The following is a 20,439-nucleotide window of genomic DNA, read 5'->3' on the forward strand; positions in this document are numbered from 1 at the left end:
ACTGTGTAGACGTCGCCAGCTGGGGATCGAGTCTGACGACAGATGAGAATCTGTTCCATCTTCTGGACTCAGCTGTACTGTGTAAACGCTATACCTGGATCCACCGGAGCAGGTTCAGGTGTCATCTAAGCTAGCACGTAACACGCTTTGCAACACGGCTCAAGTCGCCTATCGAGACGAGTATTGCGCTGCCGTGCGGGATTAGCCAAGCGGTCTGAGGCGTTACTGTTATGGATTGTGCGGCTGATCCCGGCGGAGGTTAGAGTCCTACCTCGGACATGGGTGTGTGTGTTTGTCCTTAGTATAATTTAGGTTAAGTAGTGTGTAAGCTTAGGGACTGATGACCTTAGCAGTTAAGTCCCATAAGGTTACACACACGTTTGAACATTTGATTACTGCGCTGCGACCGCATATATAGGGAGTTTCAAAACGAATATTCGTATTTTGATTGCATATATTTATTAAACTTTAAGACATACGAATATGAATCATTACACACATATTTACGAACCTCTCAAGTTCAGATTACAGATGTTTCATATGTCCTCCATCAGTGACACGAACATTATCACATCGATACTCAAATTGCTTCCATACTCTGGCTTGTCATTTATCACTGTTGTTATGGCTGTATGCATCCGGTTCTTCAACTCCTCCAGGTTCTGTGGGAATGTTGGAACATAAACGTTGTCTCTAACGAAACCTCACAGCAAAAAGTCAGAGGGTATCAAACCCAGTGACTGTGGAGCCCAGGTGACACATGCTAAGTCGCCAGCTCCTTGACGACCGATCCAACGGTTCGGTAGAGTTTCATTCAGATACTCACGCACTTGGTGACTCCAATTAGGGAGTGCCCCGTCTTGTTGAAAAATGAAGTTGTCTTCGTGCAGCCTCGAAAGCAAGCAGTTTTGTAACATAGCGAGATACTGCTGACAGTTAACTGCGTTTCCATCATTGAAGAATGGGCCATAAACAGATGATCGGGATATCGCACAAAACACATTGACTTTGGGCGAACCTCGTACATGTTCAATTGCTGCTTATAGGTTCTGTAGGCCCCAAATTCGAACGTTGTGTTTGTTTACCTGGCCACTAACATGAAAAGTCGCTTCTTCACTTAACACAATGTGTTATGCGAAAGTGTTATAATTGTCAATAGCATAAAGAATCTCGTTTACAAAATGCCACACTTTTGCGTTTGTCGTCGCGACGCAGAGCTTGTAACGGCTATAACTTCTATGGCGACACAACCAACCGACGTCTCAAAACACGCCAAATTGTTGTTGTAGGCAGTTGTAACTCCCGAATGGCACGATGAGTTGATTTTGAACGACTAGATTGCAAAGTAGTATGAATTCGTACAACATTTTCTTCAAGAACATGACGGCAGGCAGGACTCTTTCCTTTACATACAAATCCTGTATCTAGAAACTGTCGATGCCATCTGCGAATGTTCCGCCCATTCGGATGGATCAGTTTGGTACCTCAGGCTGAAACGTCTTTTCACTGTAATCACGGAACTGCACTCGAGAACACAAAATGATTTCTGCTGCGGAGTAGCCATTTTAAACATATGTCGGTTACGTAGCAAAACAGAAGACAACTGACATCTAGCGGCTATTAACATAAACTAGACTCTGTATTCCTTGCTCTAATAGCCAAGCCGAGGCGCAGCGATCGATAGTTTGCACAAAATAATACTTTGTAATATGTATATTCTTTTTGAATTTTGTATTCATCGTACATCTTACATACACTGTATTTATTATTGAAGATGTCGAGCTATAACCGTGGAGACAAGCAAACGGAAAAAGATCATCGAACTTTTCCCTAAATACAAGCAAGATTTGCTGCTGTAAATTGTGTTAGACCAGTACAAAGATACAACTGGAAAGAAACGAAAACTCAGATTAAACCCATTGCGGTCAACAAGGTAGAGGCATGGAGAGAAGTTATTGTTGACTTTAATTCTCGTAACATCGCGGCAAATGGTAACTCGAAGAGCCTGAAAATGTGTTACCAAAAAGCTAAGAAAAGGATCAACAAAGCATTTGCGCATGGCGAGGTCTAATTATGTATGTGATACGTAAACTGCAGTAAAAATTATGGCTAAACTTTTCAAGGCTGAAATGTGTAGAACAGGAGACAGTAATTTCCTAAGGCTGTAATGGAAAGTGGAGCTCCTGAAGCCACAACATTTTTGTGCACTGATCTGCAAGTTTTTTGCAACCAATTTTGCTGTTTAGAAGATATTTTATAACCCCATTCGTTATGTTCTTGTTCTGATACAGATTTGGATAACACAGGCTGCCGTTCATTCACATTATCAGTAAACGAGGATACAGCTGCATCTTCACGCGAAATTATTGCTCTCGTGGATGACAATGAAAATGAAAACGAAGGAAGGGATGTTTAGTCGAGCTGGTAACAACGATACTAAAATAATGTACAATGCTACGCATTTTGCACTGAAAATAACCTCTAGTTAAATGTAGATGAGCAACACACATGCCAGTATTCTGTCATACGAGGGTGTGTAGTCTCCTTGGTCCAACGATGTTCCAGTGCCTTCATCACATCTGGAAAATGAGTTTCCTCCAGGCCTGCGAAATAGTTGTCAACTCTGGCTATCAGTTCTTCGTTTGAAGTGAATCTTCATCCTCTGAGACAAATTTTCAGTTTTCAGAAGAGATGGAAGTCTGACGGAGCCATATCAGGTGAATCAGTTCGCGTAATTCAGCCACGGCGACAGCACATGTGAGTGGGCGAGCATTGTCTTGATGGAAGATGATTTCCTTCCTTGCTAAACCTGGCCTTTTTTAGCGTAGCTTTTGTTGCAATTTGACCAGGAGGTTAGCATACTATTCTCCAGTAATTGTTTGTCCAGTGGGGAGATAATCTACAAACAGAATCCCCTTCGCATCCCAGAAGATGGATGCAATGACCTTTCCTGCCAAAGGAATTGTCTTTGCTTTCTTTGGTGGCAGAGAATCAGCATGTTTCCACTGCTTTGACGGTTGTTTTGTCTCTGGGGTATAGCAGCGCACCCAGGTTTGATCTGTGATCACAAACTGACGCAAAAAATTTTGTTCGTTTCTCCTAAAACGGGCGAAACATTGTTCCGATATGCCCATTCTCGTGTGTTTTGGTTCAAATGGTTCAAATGGCTCTGAGCACTATGCGACATAACTTCTGAGGTCATCAGTCGCCTAGAACTTAGAACTAATTAAACCTAACTAACCTAAGGACATCACACACATCCATGCCCGAGGCAGGATTCGAAACTGCGACCGTAGCGGTCACTCGGCTCCGGACTGTAGCGCCTAGAACCGCAAGACCACTCCAGCCGGCTCGGGCGTTTTTGACCCAGCGTCGAGAGTCGCCGCACCCATCTTGCAGATATATTTTTTTTTCATATCTAATTCTTCAGTTATGATGTGATATACCCTTTCAGATGATATCTGGCAAGTGTGAGAAATTTCACGCCCTTTCAATCGGCGATCCTCCTTTGTGCACTTTTGCAATGATTTCTGGAGTAGCGACACATCTTGGCCGACCACTGCACGGATCATTACCTAATCTCTCCCGACCAAGTCCCTCAGTGTATTCTGGAAGTCGGCACGAATGTCCATTGCTTTCACACCTTTCTTTAATCACTGCTCGAATCTCGATTTTTTCCATCTTCGCAAATCATTGCGCCGGAACAACAACAGAGCCACGTCGCCGCCACAGCTCTCTTCAGAGAGCACTGACGTGGCCCGTGTTTGCAGGCGACAAACAGTCCAGGCTAAGAATTTTTAACACTTTGCAGCCCTGTCAGCAACTGTGATAAATTAATATGTCAAAAATCCACCTCAGTTGCGAAATGTTACTGGTCTTTACCCAGATTTCAGCTAGACTAATCTAGCCATCTTCAGAAGCGTAAAATAAACTAACACATGCCAGATCAAGGCACGGTCAAACATAGAAAGCTACAGTACCGTGGTGCCATGTGAGGCTACGTCACTCAGCTGAGGAACAGCCCCGGCCCCACTTCGTGGAGAGCGGTCGGTTAGCCGCGGACGCTACGTCGCAACTGACTGCGGCACGCGGGTTATGTACTGAGACGGTGGACCACAGGTGCCTGCCATTGGCTGTCTTTTTCTTAAGTACTGGGAAATTTCCTACAATGTTAAACCGTAAATTTGTGAGAGAACAAGGCACTAAGTAGATAGGATCGCGATGAGCGTTAACTGTAACCCGACACCTTATTAACTGATAAGAAATTTACTTAGACGTAAAGTTCAGATTGTTACATTAAAAACCGCATATTATCACCGCTATATTGTATGGTTCCGCACGATATCATGTGGGGGATGAGCAAGATTATATGTCCGTAACGCGAGAACTTCTCAGGGTTAGGACAAGGTGGAAATGAAATAATTTCCATTATACAGAGAGCAATACGTCAATTTGTTAACGCGAAATTTGACTAAAGTTGTTATGCTACGGCACTACATTACTACGGATTTATAACTGACTGGGTGTGTAAAGCTTAGGGCATCATTTATAACTTTATGCACACATGGTCAACGTTGTGTTTAGGAAACCTGTAGTAACTTAATCAAACATACACTAACTATAAATATAATATGTACGACCGTTCGTGATACAGGGTGGTCCATTGATCGTGACCGGGCCAAATATCTCACGAAATAAGCGTCAAACGAAAAAATTAGAAAGAACGAAACTTCAAGGGGGAAACCAGATGGCGGTATGGTTGGCCGGCTACATGGCGCTGCCATAGGTCAAATGGATATCAACCGCGTTTTTTTTTTTTTAAATGGGAGACCCCATTTTTAATTACATATTCGTGTTGTACGTAAAGAAATATTAATGTTTTAGTTGCACCACATTTTTCGCTTTGTGATAGATGGCGCGGTCCTGGAGGAGGTTCGAGTCCTCCCTCGGGCATGGGTATGTGGGTTTGTCCTTAGGATGATTTAGGTTAAGTAGTGTGTAAGCTTACGGACTGATGACCTTAGCAGTTAAGTCCCATAAGATTTCACACACATTTAAACATTTTTGATAGATGGCGCTGTAGTAGTCACAAACATATGGCTCAAAATTTTAGACGAATAGTTGGTAACAGGTAGGTTGTTTTAAGTTAAAATACAGTACATACGTACATATCAACATTTTATTTCGCTTGTTCCAATGTGATACGTGTACCTTTGTGAACTTATCATTTCTGTGAACGCATGCTGTTACAGCGTGATTACTGTAAATACCACCTTAATGCAATAAATGCTCAAAATGATGTCTCTCAACCTCAATGCATTTGGCAACATGTGTAACGACATTCGACTCTACAGCGAGTAGTTCGCCTTCCGTAACGTTCGCACATGCATTGACAATGCGCTGACGCATGTTGTCAGGCGTTGTCGGTGGATCACGATAGCCAATATCCTTCAACTTTCCCCACAGAAAGAAATCCGGGGACGTCAGATCTGGTGAACGTGCGGGCCACGGTATGGTGGTTCGACGACCAATCCACCTATTCAATACCGCTTCAACCACACGCGAGCTATGTGCCAGACATCCTTCATGTTGGAAGTACATCGCCATTCTGTCATGCAGTCAAACATCTTGTAGTAACATCGGTAGAACATTACGTATGAAATCAGCATACATTGCACCATTTAGATTGCCATCGATAAAATGGAGGCCAATTATCCTTCCTCCCAGAATGCCGCACCATACATTAACCCGCCGATGTCGCTGATGTTCCACTTGTCGCAGCCATCGTGGATTTTCCGTTACCCAATAGTGCATATTATGTCAGTTTACGTTACCGCTGTTGGTGAATGACACTTCGTCGCTAAATAGATCGCGTGCATAAAATCTGTCATCGTCCCTGTAATTTCTCCTATGTCCAGTGGCAGAACAACTACACACGACGTTTACTCGCCACCATGCAATTCCTGGTGCATAGAAATGTGGTACGGGTGCAAGTGATGTTGCATTCTCAACACCGACGTTTTTGAGATTCCCGATTCTCGCGCAATTTGTCTGCTACTGATGTGAGGATTAGGCGCGACAGCAGCTAAAAACACCTACTTGGGCATGATCATTTGTGGCAGGTCTTGGTTGACGTTACACATGTGGCTGAACACTTCCTGTTTCCTTAAATAACGTAACCATCCGGCGAACGGTCCGGACACTTGGATGATGTCGTCCAGGATACCGAGCAGCATAGATAGCACACGCCTGTTGGGCATTTTGATCACAATAGCCAAACATCAACACGATATCGACCATCTCGGCAATTGGTAAATGGTCCATTTTAACATGGGTAATGTATCACGAAGCAAATACCGTCCGCACTGGCGGACTGTTACGTGATACCAGGTACGTATACCTTTGTGGCTATTAAAGCGACAACTATCACAAAGCGAAAAAAGTGATCCAACTAAAACATTCATATTTCTTTATGTACTACACGAATATGTAATAAAAATCGGGGTTTCTATTTAAAAAAACGCAGTCGATACCGTTTGACCTATGGCAGAGCCATCTAGCGGGCGAATCATAGCGCCATCTGGTTTCCCCCTTCAAGCTAGACGAGTTTCGTTCTTTCTAGTTTTTTCGTTTGATGCTTATTTCGTGAGATGTTTGGCCCGGTCACTATCAATGGACCACCCTCTATCTAGTCACAAGGGTGACGTGGAACAAAACTCTTAATGGAAATGGTTAATCATTAGTTAGTAGTGGGTTCAAGACCCCTATGCATTTAAACAGATTATGCCACAGTAATCGTTGAAATACACACTCTAGTGTATCAGATATTAGCAGAACTGAACTCCCACCCGGACCTGGAACTCCGCTCTGCCCGCCGTATCCACAATGCCTCTGGTCCCACCTACCTCATGCAGGTGTTCTCTGAGTCCGCCCCATCCATTGACCATCTCCTCACCCAGGGTGCCCTAGTATACCACCGTCGCCACCCTGTCGAATCCTCCAAATCCCCTCCCCAATCTTACCGTTGCCAGTGGTGCCTGATGTACAATGACCACCTGACTCCCAACTGCAAACCCCCCCCCCCCACCTGTCCCATTGCAAGGCCTCCCACTTTCTTAAGAACTGCCCCAACCTCGCTGCTCCTCCTTCCTGTAATACCTGCAATGGCCCCCATCCCACCTACTCCCACAAGTGTAAAGCTAAACCCCCTCCAGCCACCCCTGAGCTTACAGTCCCAGTTTGTCCCGTCGATCCCCCTGTCCATCCCAACAATTCCCTCCGTCCATCCCTCACGGCCGAGGACATCATCTGGTTCCTTACCGTTGTGCTCCAAAACGTTCACCCTTTTCAGTGCCCCCACACCTTCCAACAAATCTCCCTTGCCGCTCGCTCTGTTTTCCACCTGAACACCTTCGCCACCTACTCCCACAACCAAGCCCACTTCACCTTCACACGCCTCAACACCCTAGTTTAAGTCTCTTCCCTTCCCTCTCTTCCCCCCCTCCTTCCCCCCATGGTGCGGCACGAGAATCACATCCTCTTCCAGAACATTCGCTCCTTCAGCTCCAACAAATACCTCCTCATGCACACCCTCTCCCACCACGAGGTCGACACCTTCCTCTTGAACGAAACCTTTCTCCAGCCCCACAATTCTATCCGCACCTCTCCCAATATCCTCCACCGCACTGACGCTCCTGGTCCTCGTGCGCAGGGTGGAGTCACGATTGGCCACCTTAAGCATATCTCCATCCGGCCGCAACCTCTCCTCAATGACCCCACTGAACACCTTATCCATAGCATCTTCTTCCCCTCCCTCACCATTACTTGTGCCACCGTCTATGTCTGCTCCACTGCTCCTCTTCCTTATGATTTCATCTCGCACATTGACCGCACCTTTTCCATCTATGTGATTGCCGCCGACCTCAACATCCATAGCTGCACTCCTGCTGCCCTTCGGCGGTGGCATCAGATCCTCTCCACAATCCAAGGTGACCTTTTTCCCCTTCCCCAGCACACCCGACCCGAAAGTGACACCAAACCCGATGTTGTCTTTGCCTCCGCCAACCTCCTTGGGCGTATCACTGTCGCCGTCCTTGATCCCATAGGTAGCGATCACCTCCCTGTCCTTCTCACCATAATGTCTGCTCACCACCCCCCTCCAGCTCCGCACCCTGCACCCCCTCCCAAGGTCGTCCATAACTATCGCCGTGCCAAATGGGATGCCTACCGGGACTCCATCTCCACCCAGGTCGAAAGCAACCCTCTTACGTATCGCCATCCTGATGACATCATCCACGCCTCGTCCTTCCTTCAGAAGGTAATTACTGATGCTGTGGAGGCCCATGTTCCTACGAAAACCATCCACCCACACCGTCCCACGCTCCCTCCACGGGCTGTCCTCCTCCTCCGTGAATCCCGCCACCTCTATCGCTCCTTCCTGCGCACTCGTGATAGGGATACACTCCAACGCCTCCGGCAAATACAGTGACATGTACGGAACCTTATTACAGCAACGAAACGCCAAGACTGGAGCCAGACCTGCACAAGACTCAACACCACCCTCCCTATCAACGCCTCCAAGTACTGGTCCGCCTTCCATCGCCTTACTGGTTCCCTTTCCACTCCCCGCTACCCCCTTCTCCATAACGATCGCCCCCTTTCTGACAACCTCAGTAAGGCCAACCACTTTGCTTCCCACCTTTCCGAGGTCATCTCCATCCCCGATGATCCCCACTTTGATTATTCTCTTTTCCCCACCGTCATGGAACGTGCCGATACCTCGGTCGCTCCACTTGCTCCTAGTCTCCAGTACTTGGGGCAGTTGCCCCCCTCCAACATAAACACTCCCATCACAGCACAAGAAATTAAACTTATCCTCCGTTCCAAACGCAACACGGCCCCTGCTCACGACTGTGTCACCTACAGTCACCTTTGAGAAAGCCACTATTCCTTCCTGACTGTCCTCGCCCATCTTTATAATGTCATCCTCTCTACTGGCTTCTACCCTGACCTGTGGAAGACCTCCCACATCTTCTTATTCCTCAAACCCAACAAACCCCCTTCTGCCACCTCTTCCTATCGTCCCATCTGCCTCACCTCCGTCTTCAGTAAGGTCCTTGAATCCATCCTCTCCCACCGTATCCATCAGCACCTTGCTCAACACCACCTACTCCCCCTTACCCAGTGTGGCTTCTGACCCTCCTTCTCTGCTGAAGACCAACTCCTCAACCTTGTTCACCTTGTGTCCCTCCAGCTCAACTCCCATCGCTCCGCCATTTTTGTTTCCCTTGACCTCCAAAATGCATATGACCATGTATGGCATCCCGGTCTCCTCTTTGAACTCCAAACCTACGCCCTGCCTCTCAATTTTGTCCGTCTGGTAGCTTCCTTCCTCTCGCACCGTCCTTCCTATGTCACCCTCCACAATACCAACTCCCGTATCTTTTATCCCACGGCTGGCGTCCCCCAGGGTTCTGTCCTCTCCCCTCTCCTTTACCTCTTGTACACAGCTGATATGCCCAAGCCACCCCCACCAGTCCACCTTCTCCAGTATGCTGCTGACACCGCCTTCCTGGCTCTCTATCCTACCCTCAATGTACTCTCCAAACCCACCTTAACCAGTTCACCACTTGGTGTAACCAGTGGTTCCTCCATCTCAACCCCTCCAAAACCCAGGCAATCATCATAGGTCACACCACTCGCTTCTTTCGCCTCCATGATTTCTACCTCACCCTTTATGGTCGTCCCATCCAGCTCACCCCCACCCTGAAATACCTTGGCCTCACCCTTGACCGACACCTCATCTGGACCCCTCATCTCCAAACCATCCAGCAGAAAGCCCATTCCCGCCTCCGCCTTTTGAAACTCCTATCTGGCCGGACATGGGGATTGCATCCTTCCACCATCCTCCACATATACAAATCCCTCATCCGTCCTATCATCTGTTATGCCAGCATTGCCTGGACCTCCACCCCCACCTGCTTTTACAAGGCCCTCCAAATCCTTGAATGCCATGCGCTCCGCCTTGCCTTCCGTATCCGCCTTCCTTCCCCCACACGGCTCCTGTATGAACTGATCCCCATCCTCCTCCTGTTCCTCCAACATCTCCGCATGCTTTACATTGTCCGCAGGCTTGACCCACCCCACCCTCTGGTTTCCTCCTTCCTCTCCACCCCCCCGCCTGTTGCCGCACCTCTATCACTGTATCCCTCCCTCTCTCCACCTCCACACCCTCGATCTCCTTCATCAGGGCAAATTCCAACACCTCCCCCTCCCGGATGACGAACTTCGCCATGACATCTACCCTTCCTTCCAACTATAACCTGGCCTTGTTCCCCCCCCCCTCCCCAGGGCCTCCTTTTTTCCTCTTCCCTCCTTCTCCCAAAGCGGATTTTCCTCCTTCCCCCCCTCCCCTGAGACCCTGCACCCCACACTTGCCTCTTTCCTTCCCACATCCCTCCCTACCTGACCCTCTTCAGCGCGCCCCCCCGCTCATCTCCCCCATCTCTTCCCCTCCCTCCCTTCTTCCAGTCTCCCTCATCTCCTTGCGCCTGGCCGATCCTCTGTTTTGATCATCGTCAGTGTACCACGTCAGTGTTGTGTTTAGTGCTGTTTCTCCTGTGTGTCAAGAGGTGTGATTTTAATTGTGTACTGCCTTGAGGTCAGTGTTTGTTATGTGCTACGCCATGCGTCGATACCTTTTATGCTCCAGTCATACTGTGCCTTGTGTTCTTTTAATTGTCGCAGTGTGTGACTTTTTGTGTGTGCTACTTTTAAACAGTTTTCACAGTTTTTTATCTCCATTTTACGGTCACCCCGTTTTTTGTCTATTGCCTTCCATGATGTTCCCCCTTTTTTATATCTATGTTTGCCATATTCTCTCCTTTGTTATTTTTAAATGTCTTCTATTGTTTGTTCTATGTCTTTCGGCTGAAGAGCAGCGCATATGCTGCTGCCAGCCCGCCCCGATGGGGAATTGAAATACAATAAAATAAATATCAGATATTACCTGTTTAGGATATTTCCTGTAAGGCTATTAACTATTTAGGATGAGGATTATTATGAGCTTGGTGAAATTCTCACATAGACTACCAAGAAATAAGCACCTAATGTTTAAGGTAGGGTGTGTCAGGGTGCACAACGACACTGCCAACAAACTTATATACTATTGAGCGATATAGGTCAAGCATTTACAAAATATAGTCTGCTACCTAACCTTAGATAGGAATAATATCTCAAAGGTTACATTGTATACAGCATGACCACGCGGAAAACGCTATAGTTTTCATTAAGAAAGATTCTTTAGTGCAACAAGGTCAAACTTATTTGCCTATGGAAGAATACTTTAAACCATATTGCATAAATATTAAACTTAAACTGGCGTCAAGATCTCATCAAACAGTATTGGCCAGCTTGAATTAAAGGTGGGCATAAGGTTTAATGCCTGTGGGTAGAAAGAAAAGGCAATGTATGCCAGCATCGTTAGTAGGTTTGACTACCATATTGTCAGTTCTGTTGGAACTAGAACTTTATTTACCGTAAGGAATATCAATTAAATCTTAATATTGAACGTTACCAAATACCTGATACTTCGACGCTTAAGACATATAAATTCACCACGACGTCAACAGCCCAACGAATATCGCGTGAACAAGTCGTTGCGCTAGAGCTGACCTCTCGTGGTGACTCCGAGAACTTTTCAAACCACTCTTGCGGTGTCAGACTCTCGTTGCAAGTACGAAAGAACAGAAAATATTCTCGATAAGAAATTCCAGTTTGGGAATCAAAGATTTGCATGCCTCGAGCGTGAACATAAAATCAAAGTATAGTGCTCTCTTGCAGAACATGAAATAAGAATGGAAACCCTCGAAATACATAAAGAAATTAAAGAATTAGAACTTGAAGAAATTAAAAGATTATCAGACTTTTAAACTGACACACTGTAAATTTCTTCCAGTCTTGTAATGTTCGATACATACCTTGTCAATAAATTTCGCACGCATTGCATTGTGACCGCTGTTACCTTCATTTCCTTGGGGTATGTAGTCTGTTTTAATTTCTTTGTAGACTGATTCGTATCCTGGAATTATATGTGGGGTTTTGTATATATCTTAATACAATCTAATCAATTTTCTGAGACCAATTTGTTATGCAGAAGGCAGTTTTTAATATTATTCGTGGTGTTCTTCTTCTGATGGGGAATTAAATAACCAGCAGAAACGGAAGGAAAATCTGCCTTTCAAGTTGAAACTTTTCACATTTATTCAGTTTTTTCAAAAACTTTTTACATAAAATTATTGTTAATAAACGCCGCCCTCACGCCATAATTATCTCTGTTGTCTTCATGTTCTGCAGATGCTGGAATTTCTGCGCACACTCTTCTCCCAGCAAATACGTAGTCATCGTTTCAGGTAGCCGCTCTGGTGCATTGACAGCCATATTGTGGAAGACAAATTTTGCAACTGTGGTGTCACCGCCAGACACCACACTTGCTGGGTGGTAGCCTTTAAATCGGCTGCGGTCCGTTAGTATACGTCGGACCCGCGTGTCGCCACTATCAGTGATTGCAGACCGAGCGCCGCCACACGGCAGGTCTAGAGAGACTTAGTAGCACTCGCCCCAGTGGTACAACCGACTTTGCTAGTGATGGTTCACTGACAAAATACGCTCTCATTTGCCGAGACGATAGTTAGCAAAGCCTTCAGCTACGTCATTTGCTACGACCTAGCAAGGCGCCATTACCAGTTACTATTGAGATTATGAATAATGTACCGTCAAGAGCGATGTTCACCATTTATGGACTAAAGTTAAGTATTCCACAGCTACATCAGTTTTTTCTACAGTCTAATTTCCTTGTCCTGTTCCAGACCTCACGCCAGCCTGCGTGAGCTAAAACGCGTGCATTTCGGCTTCCTGTCAAAACCGGGTTGGCTCTCTTGCCAATCCACAACAGCAACTATTGTAACTGCTGCACGATTTACTTTCATCCTGAGTCCTAAACTCAAACAGGGAAACCGCCTTTTCGCCACTCCAAACATTCTTTCAACTTCTGGTCTGGTCTTCTCGTGGGGACGATTACAGATTCGCTCAGCCGCCGTTTCTTCCGAAGTACCGACGTCAGCAAATATCTCCTTCACTGACAGTCACTGTCTCCCAGAAGTATGTCTTCCAGAATTTCTCTTGTTCTTAACTGAACGTGTACATGTGAGTTTCCGTAAATGTTGCTGTCATGGGCAGATCCTGGTCATCTAGCCGCTGAGCGACTGACATCGCTTCTACATAAAATCACACGTGACAATTTCTAAATATCTCAGCACTATCGCCAAAACTTTTTTGCAAATTTTTGGTAAGGTCCTATGGGACCAAACTGCTGAGGTCATCGGTCCCTAGGCTTACACACTACTTAACCTAACTTAAACTAACTTACGCTAAGGAAATCACTCACACCAATGCCCGAGGGAGGATTCGAACCTGCGACGACGGGGAGCCGCGCGAACCGTGACAAGGCGCCTGAGACCGCGCGGCGATCCCGTGCGACCACTGTCACCGCCAAGCGATTGATGGAGATTTGAGTACGGTCAAGAGCACCTGAAACGCCAGGAAAATGCTGTATTTGGCAAAAATCTCCTTCTACATCTACATATATACTCTGCAAACCATCGTGAGGTGCATGGGAGAGGTTACATCCCATTCTACCAGTTATTAGGGTTTCTTCCCGCTCCATTCACCTATGGAACACGAGAGGAATGATTGTTTGAACGCCTGTGGGCGTGCTGTAATTGTTCTAATCTTATCCACACGACCCCCATATGAACAATAAGTAGGGGGTTGTAGTATATTCCTAGAGTAATTATTTAAAGCCGGTTCTTGAAACTTTGTTGATAGACTTTCTCGGGATAGTTATCAAGAGCCTTGCAATTCATAACGTTCAGTACCCCTGTTACACTCTCCTACGGATTAAACAAACCTGTGACCATTCATGCTGCCCTTCTCAGTACGGTTCACGCACACACTTGAGCAGTATTCTAGAACTGGTCACACAGGTGATTCGTAAGCGATCTCCTTTGTAGACTGACTGCACTTCCCCAGTTTTCCCTTGAAACTTTGTTGATAGACTTTCTCGGGATAGTTATCAAGAGCCTTGCAATTCATAACGTTCAGTACCCCTGTTACACTCTCCTACGGATTAAACAAACCTGTGACCATTCATGCTGCCCTTCTCAGTACGGTTCACGCACACACTTGAGCAGTATTCTAGAACTGGTCACACAGGTGATTCGTAAGCGATCTCCTTTGTAGACTGACTGCACTTCCCCAGTATTCTACCAGTAAACCGAAGTCTACCACCTGCTTTACCCACGACTGAATCTATCTGATCATTCGATTTCATATCCATACGAAATGTTACACCCAGGTTTTTGTATGAGGCGGCCGACTTCAACAGTGACTCATTATATTAGAGTAATAGGACAGTACGGTTCTTCATTTTGTGGTCTGAAATTTTACATTTCTGAACATTTAGAGCAATTTGCCAATCCTTGCACGATGATGAAATCTTATCAGTGTAGCTTCTTTGAGATAGTATCTCATTATAGATAACTGCAATATCGGCACAAAGCCTGATTTTGCTATTAGTGTTGTCTGTAAGGTCATTAATATACAGCATCAACAGCGAGGGTTCCAGCACACTTCCCTGTGGCGCACTTGAAGTTACTTCAACATCTGACAATAACTCTGCATCGAAGATAACATGGTGTGTCGTCCCTACCGAGAAGTCCTCAGTCCCGTCATAAATTTCACTTGTTATCCCATTCGAACGTACTTTTGACAATAAGTGTAGGTGTGGTACTGAGTCAAATGCTTTTCGGAAATCAACAAATACTGCATTTTCCAGCTTGCCTTGATCCAATGTCCTTGTTGATGTCATGTGAGAAAAGTGTGAGTCAGGTTTCACATCATCGATGTTTTCGAAATACATGCTTGTTGGCTTTGAGAAGGTCATTCTGTTCAAGACACCACATTAAGTTTGATCTCAGAATATGTGCTACGAGTCTACAACAAATCGATGTTGGGTGTTTGTAGCGCCATTTTTTACCCATAAGCAGTTTGATTAATACCTTGTGGAAAACTCTGCCTGACGACAGCTTAGGGTCTTCATTTAATTAGCATTTCATTCTAAGTGAGCTGCATGGTCACCGATGGTATGTCCGAAAGAACAGATACCATCTTCATACAGTTAAGGTTAACCGGCCATTGGCCTTCTTCGTCTGTGCTGGATGCACACGCATTGCCCCAACTCTTACGGGACACGGTAAGATTGTCTGCGGCGAGTAATGAGTGCAGTTGGCAGAGACACTACGAATGTAGTGTGTGGGCATTAAGCTGGGAATGTGGGTCTCACGGGGAGAGTGCGAGGGACAAATCCCTGCAGTCCCACTATCCTCTGAGCCCTCGGCGGCCATGTAGGCAGGAGATCCCGGGTTCGAGTCCCGGCTGGGCACACATTTTCAGATGGCCACGTTGATGTATATCAACGCGTGTCGACAGCTTAGGGTCTTGATTTAATTATCATTTCAGCTCTGCAAGCTGCTGCTACGTTTAATTTAAACAGGTAACCAACTACCATTTGAAAGGTTCCTGTGGCTTGAAATCTTAAAGTTAAGAGCAGCATGCGCATTGCAGTCAATGGCTGGTTTCTTTTGGTTGGTTTCATCAGATAGTCTCTGAACCTTAGTTGCAACTGCTTTGCAGTGTTTTTGTCCAAGCGAAACGTCAGCATAAACGATTTGTTATTTACCTCCAACAGTGGATTCGTCCTTTCGTGGAACATGTGGGGAGCTAACTGGGTCTGGTCGTGGTCGTCGTTTTCAGTGGACACACCCGAATGCTGAGATATCCGTAAAATGAACGAAATGAAACGATGGAATTCAAATCGTGTAGGGTTGTTGCACACAGAATTTTGCCCATCACTGTTTCAGAAAGCTTGAAAAACGAAGAGTATAGTATGGTTTCAATAGTATGGAATGGAATGACATGGTAGTGTTGATGTATTTATCGTTACGACCAGTGCAGCGGAGAAACTAGCAACAAATGAAGAAAAAGATTCCGAAAAAGCCTGCTAAATGGTACCGCTATGTTGATGACACATTTGTAGTGTGGACACACGGTGAAGAAGAGTTGGATGTCTTCTTGGTGCATCTGAACAGTATTAACCCGAAGATACAGTTTACGATGGAGAAAGAGAGCAACGGTCAACTCAATGTCCTGTATGTGTCGGTAATGAAACGGGTGGATGGGACGCTGGGCCACAAGGTATATAGAAACAACACTCACACGGATCGATACCTCCACAAGGAATATAACCATCATCCAAGGCAAAAAAGAGGTGTCATGAAAACCTTAGTGGACAGAGCCAACAAAATCTGCGAGCCGGCTTACTTACAAAATGAACTAAATCACTTACGGTCAGCCTTCATAAAAAATGGATATACTAGCAAGGAAATTGATCGAGCCCTCCATCAAAGAAGAAAAGAAGCCAGAAGTCCAGAGCAACAACGGTCACCTACTGGAAAAGTTTTCCTACCGTTCATTAATAAAGTCACGGACCGTATCGGGAAAGTTCTGGCCAAGTATGGGATCGAAACAATCTTCGGGCCCACCAAGAAGATTAAGGAATATTTAAGAGCTGCAAAAGACGCCCGACACCCCGTAGCAACACCTGGGGTACACAAAATCCCATGCAGTTGTGGACAGATATATATTGGAACAACGAAAAGAAGTGTAAACATCCGCTTAACCGAACATAAAAAAAACTGTCGCTTAGGACACATCGAGAAATCGGCCGTAGCTGAGCATGTTTTTCGAAATGGGAATCACGAAATTAAATTTAATGAGACAAGCGTTCTAGCAGGAACATCCCATAATCATGCGCGCATGTATAGAGAAGCAATAGAGATTCACAAACACCATAACAATTTTAATAGAAAAGAGAAAGTTTTAAAGTTAGACAAAATATAGATGTCGACGTTGCGCCAGCAGAATGACAATCGATTGCTTTTAATCGAGAATGATGACGCCTTCCAAAGTTAGGCATATCGTCGGCATCAAGTGACGAATGGTGGCGTCCTCCATGCGCTCTGTAAACGCGAGAGTACCTGGAGCCTCAGTGGCAGTAGCCGGACGACCTCAGAAGATGCCTCCCGCAGCTGGAGACGAAACGTCAGGTAGAAATTTTATACGTCGACCACGGCCTCTCAGCCCGGAAGTTTTAACTGAAGAAGATTCCCAGAATTGACGTGAGATATTTTGCAGTGCAGTGCATGACGCAACCTCTGATCCAGCGACAAAGCTGAGATATTGGACGTCGTTAGTGGCATATCGCTAAATACTTTCTTACGTTCTATTCATCAACACATGTAGTATTGCCCTTAGCAGTATTCGGTAGTAAAAAATTTGATACGAACTCCGTAGTTGCTGCCAATCGCGCCAAGAGAGACCATACGTAAGAGATGGTGAATCGTTATTGGTTGCTGTCAGAATTCCCATACTTAACAGCAGAGTAAGAAAGGAAAATTCGAAATATTTGCAGTGAATAGTTAAGTGCTTTGAACTAATCAGCTAAATTGCCAGTCATCTCCCAACAACTGTTATGAGATTAATCATTACATACAAACGGTCGTCGGTAATTTCTTTAAGGAAAGTATTTCGGACATCAGCGAGGTGGGAATGGGGTAGTCATGTATTTACTTACCATTTTTGGTGTTAATAATAATTTTTCATTATTTCTATTCCTTTTTGTTAAAAGCAAAAGCGATGTTTAGCAATGCCACTACACTATAAACTGGCAGTTACAGTGGGAGGTGACAGGGTGGAGAAGAGTTTGTAACTCTTTAATTCTGGCGAATTTTGCATGAAAACCAGAAATGCACTCGACCCCCCCCCTTACCTACCACCTAATTAATTATGTGCACAACGGTAACGAAGGGAGTTGGTGGTGGACCCTGCTAGTTGGTAAAATGAGTGCATGCTCACAATAAAAATAGTAATCTACTGATTAAAGAAAGGAATTTTATCATATTAAATGACAGGAAATGGGATTCTGCATTTATCTGCGAAACGCTATGCTGATTAAACATTACAGTGAGATTTATTATAAATCAGAACACAAAGGTACTTGGCTGTCGATACAAACAGTTGGCTAAACGATAGGGTATACTGAACTATTGTGATAATAAGGGTTGGCTCGAGAACAAGGGGCTCCTACTCTCTGTGATGCAATAGATTGACGATAATGACTGGAGGTTATAATTAATCAAATATTACTCCCCCGACTACAATGCAGAGTCGCGATTAATAGTGAGAGCTCAAATGGGAACACATGGGGAAACAAACAAGGTGGACTTGTAGCAAAGCTGCCGAGGACTTCTGTGCAGAAACGACATGTCCTGCAGTGCTGGAGCCGTAAAATACTTTACCAGACCTGAAACCCGCTGCACGTGGTCGGTAGGCAGCGTTTTGACGATGTAGGCGCCGACTCCTGCCTTGCAGTAACTCTGTTTCAACCCGTGGCCTCGAATGATGTCCGAGAATTCTAAGTTCTGCTCGCGAAGCAGGGAAACTCCTGGATGCACAAGGATGTATCTACAGGAAGAGGCACAGAAAATGCTCCTAAACTCGCCCTGTCGGTACAGGTACGAAAACGAGGAGTAAGAATCTTCACCTTAAGGCGCAGAACGAAACTGGAATATGACCGCAGTCATACTCCTCAACGATTCCGAAAGAGTGAGACTAAGTCGCAAGATCGTCCGATTCTCATGAACATCAGATCCCGGATGCCATGCGCCCGTGCAACGCAAGAGCGAATCCAACGTTACTCAGCTCACCACTACCCTCGAAAAGCCGCGAATCAGCATTCAACATTGATTCCATAATTCCTCCACACTATGTCAGTACATCATTCGCGCCATTAGCTTCCGTTCCCTCCAATTTTGAGCAGGTCTTTGTGACGTCAACTGGCCTCAGTTTAAGTTGAACAACCATGCCTCTGCTATTTAGCTGGGGGCAATGAACTTGCCGTTTTACCGGCTACAGAAAACAACCTGGCAAGACCACCGGCCATCTGGCGCCAGACAGTCTCTCCCACCAGTGCACCGACTGCAAGAATTCTCAGAATCATGAAGACAGTACAGTCAGTCAGCGCCAACAACCTTCGTTCCAGACGCACAGGGACGGTAAACACACAACTGGGGCGACACTGAGACAGCTCGCAGGTCGTTTCGCCGTCCATACAACAGGCGAAACTTGACCGAGGTCAGTTGCCCCGCCAGGCGCTCAAGCCCATTGCTGTACGACCCTCTCCGTATTTGCAGAAGTGCTGACCCCCCCACCCCTGCCCCTCAGGAATATGCAGTGTGTCGCGTCCTCCGCTGCCCGCCTCGCCACAAGCCACCCAGGGAAGTAGCAGAGAAAACTAAAAGCAAGACCACACACAGTTCCCAACATGCATAGCAGTCAAGTGAAAAGTAATTTGAGACATCAGTACAAATACTCTCATCTTCGACCGTGGAATGGTACAAAACATTAATAAAATTGGTGAAAAAGAGAGGCGAAATGCAAAAGAAGGCATGGGACTTCTCAACAAGTGAACCTGAGTTTGGAGCGCGGATTTTTGCGTCAAGCAGGATCCTGTTTTCAGGTCAAGCTTGTTCTGAGGTTATTTACTGTCTCAACCCAAGGCTAAATGCTTCCTTCATACAACTGGTCGCAGAAGTAGCAAGCGAACTGTATAGCATTGCCCATGACAAACATGAAGCGAACACTAATCATTCTAGCATATCTATTCAAGGGCGTCGACTTTCGAAAACATAGGTGGGTGTCTATCAATGGCGGAATGTAGTATATGTTTTCTGGGGAGCCTTGATAGATTTTAAAATGCTTCTCTTTCCTTTATAATCTTCTATGAACACTGCCTGTGTCAAAGATCTGTATTGTGATACAGAAAAGTGTACCAGTACTATTAGAGTATGTTGAGACTGCGCTAGCTCAATCGGTAAGGCAGCAGACTTAAATCCAACGGAAATGACATCAAACTGGCGTTCAAATGTATTTGGACGAACCTACAGACTCAGAGGCGCAATGTATACCATATGGGCGCGCCTACAAAAATAAAAATCCTGACCCCCTAACATAAATGTACAACTTATCATTAATTAATGTAACTTTCATTGCAGCGGTTAAAAATAGCAATTGGAGTGTATTGTAAAATCCCATGTAATATAAACAAAGAGGTCATTCGTTTATTATATTCAAAGTATTAAACAAAAGTTATTAATAGTTATAAATGTTTTTATAAATTAAATACATTATAGTGATTGGCAGTCACTATCAACAAGCATAGACCTATAGATCTATCTATTGTTTGATTGCTTTGTACGTATAAAA

Source organism: Schistocerca cancellata, chromosome 11 (genome assembly GCF_023864275.1).
Source record: "Schistocerca cancellata isolate TAMUIC-IGC-003103 chromosome 11, iqSchCanc2.1, whole genome shotgun sequence".
In the NCBI taxonomy this organism is placed as follows: Eukaryota; Metazoa; Arthropoda; class Insecta; order Orthoptera; family Acrididae; genus Schistocerca; species Schistocerca cancellata.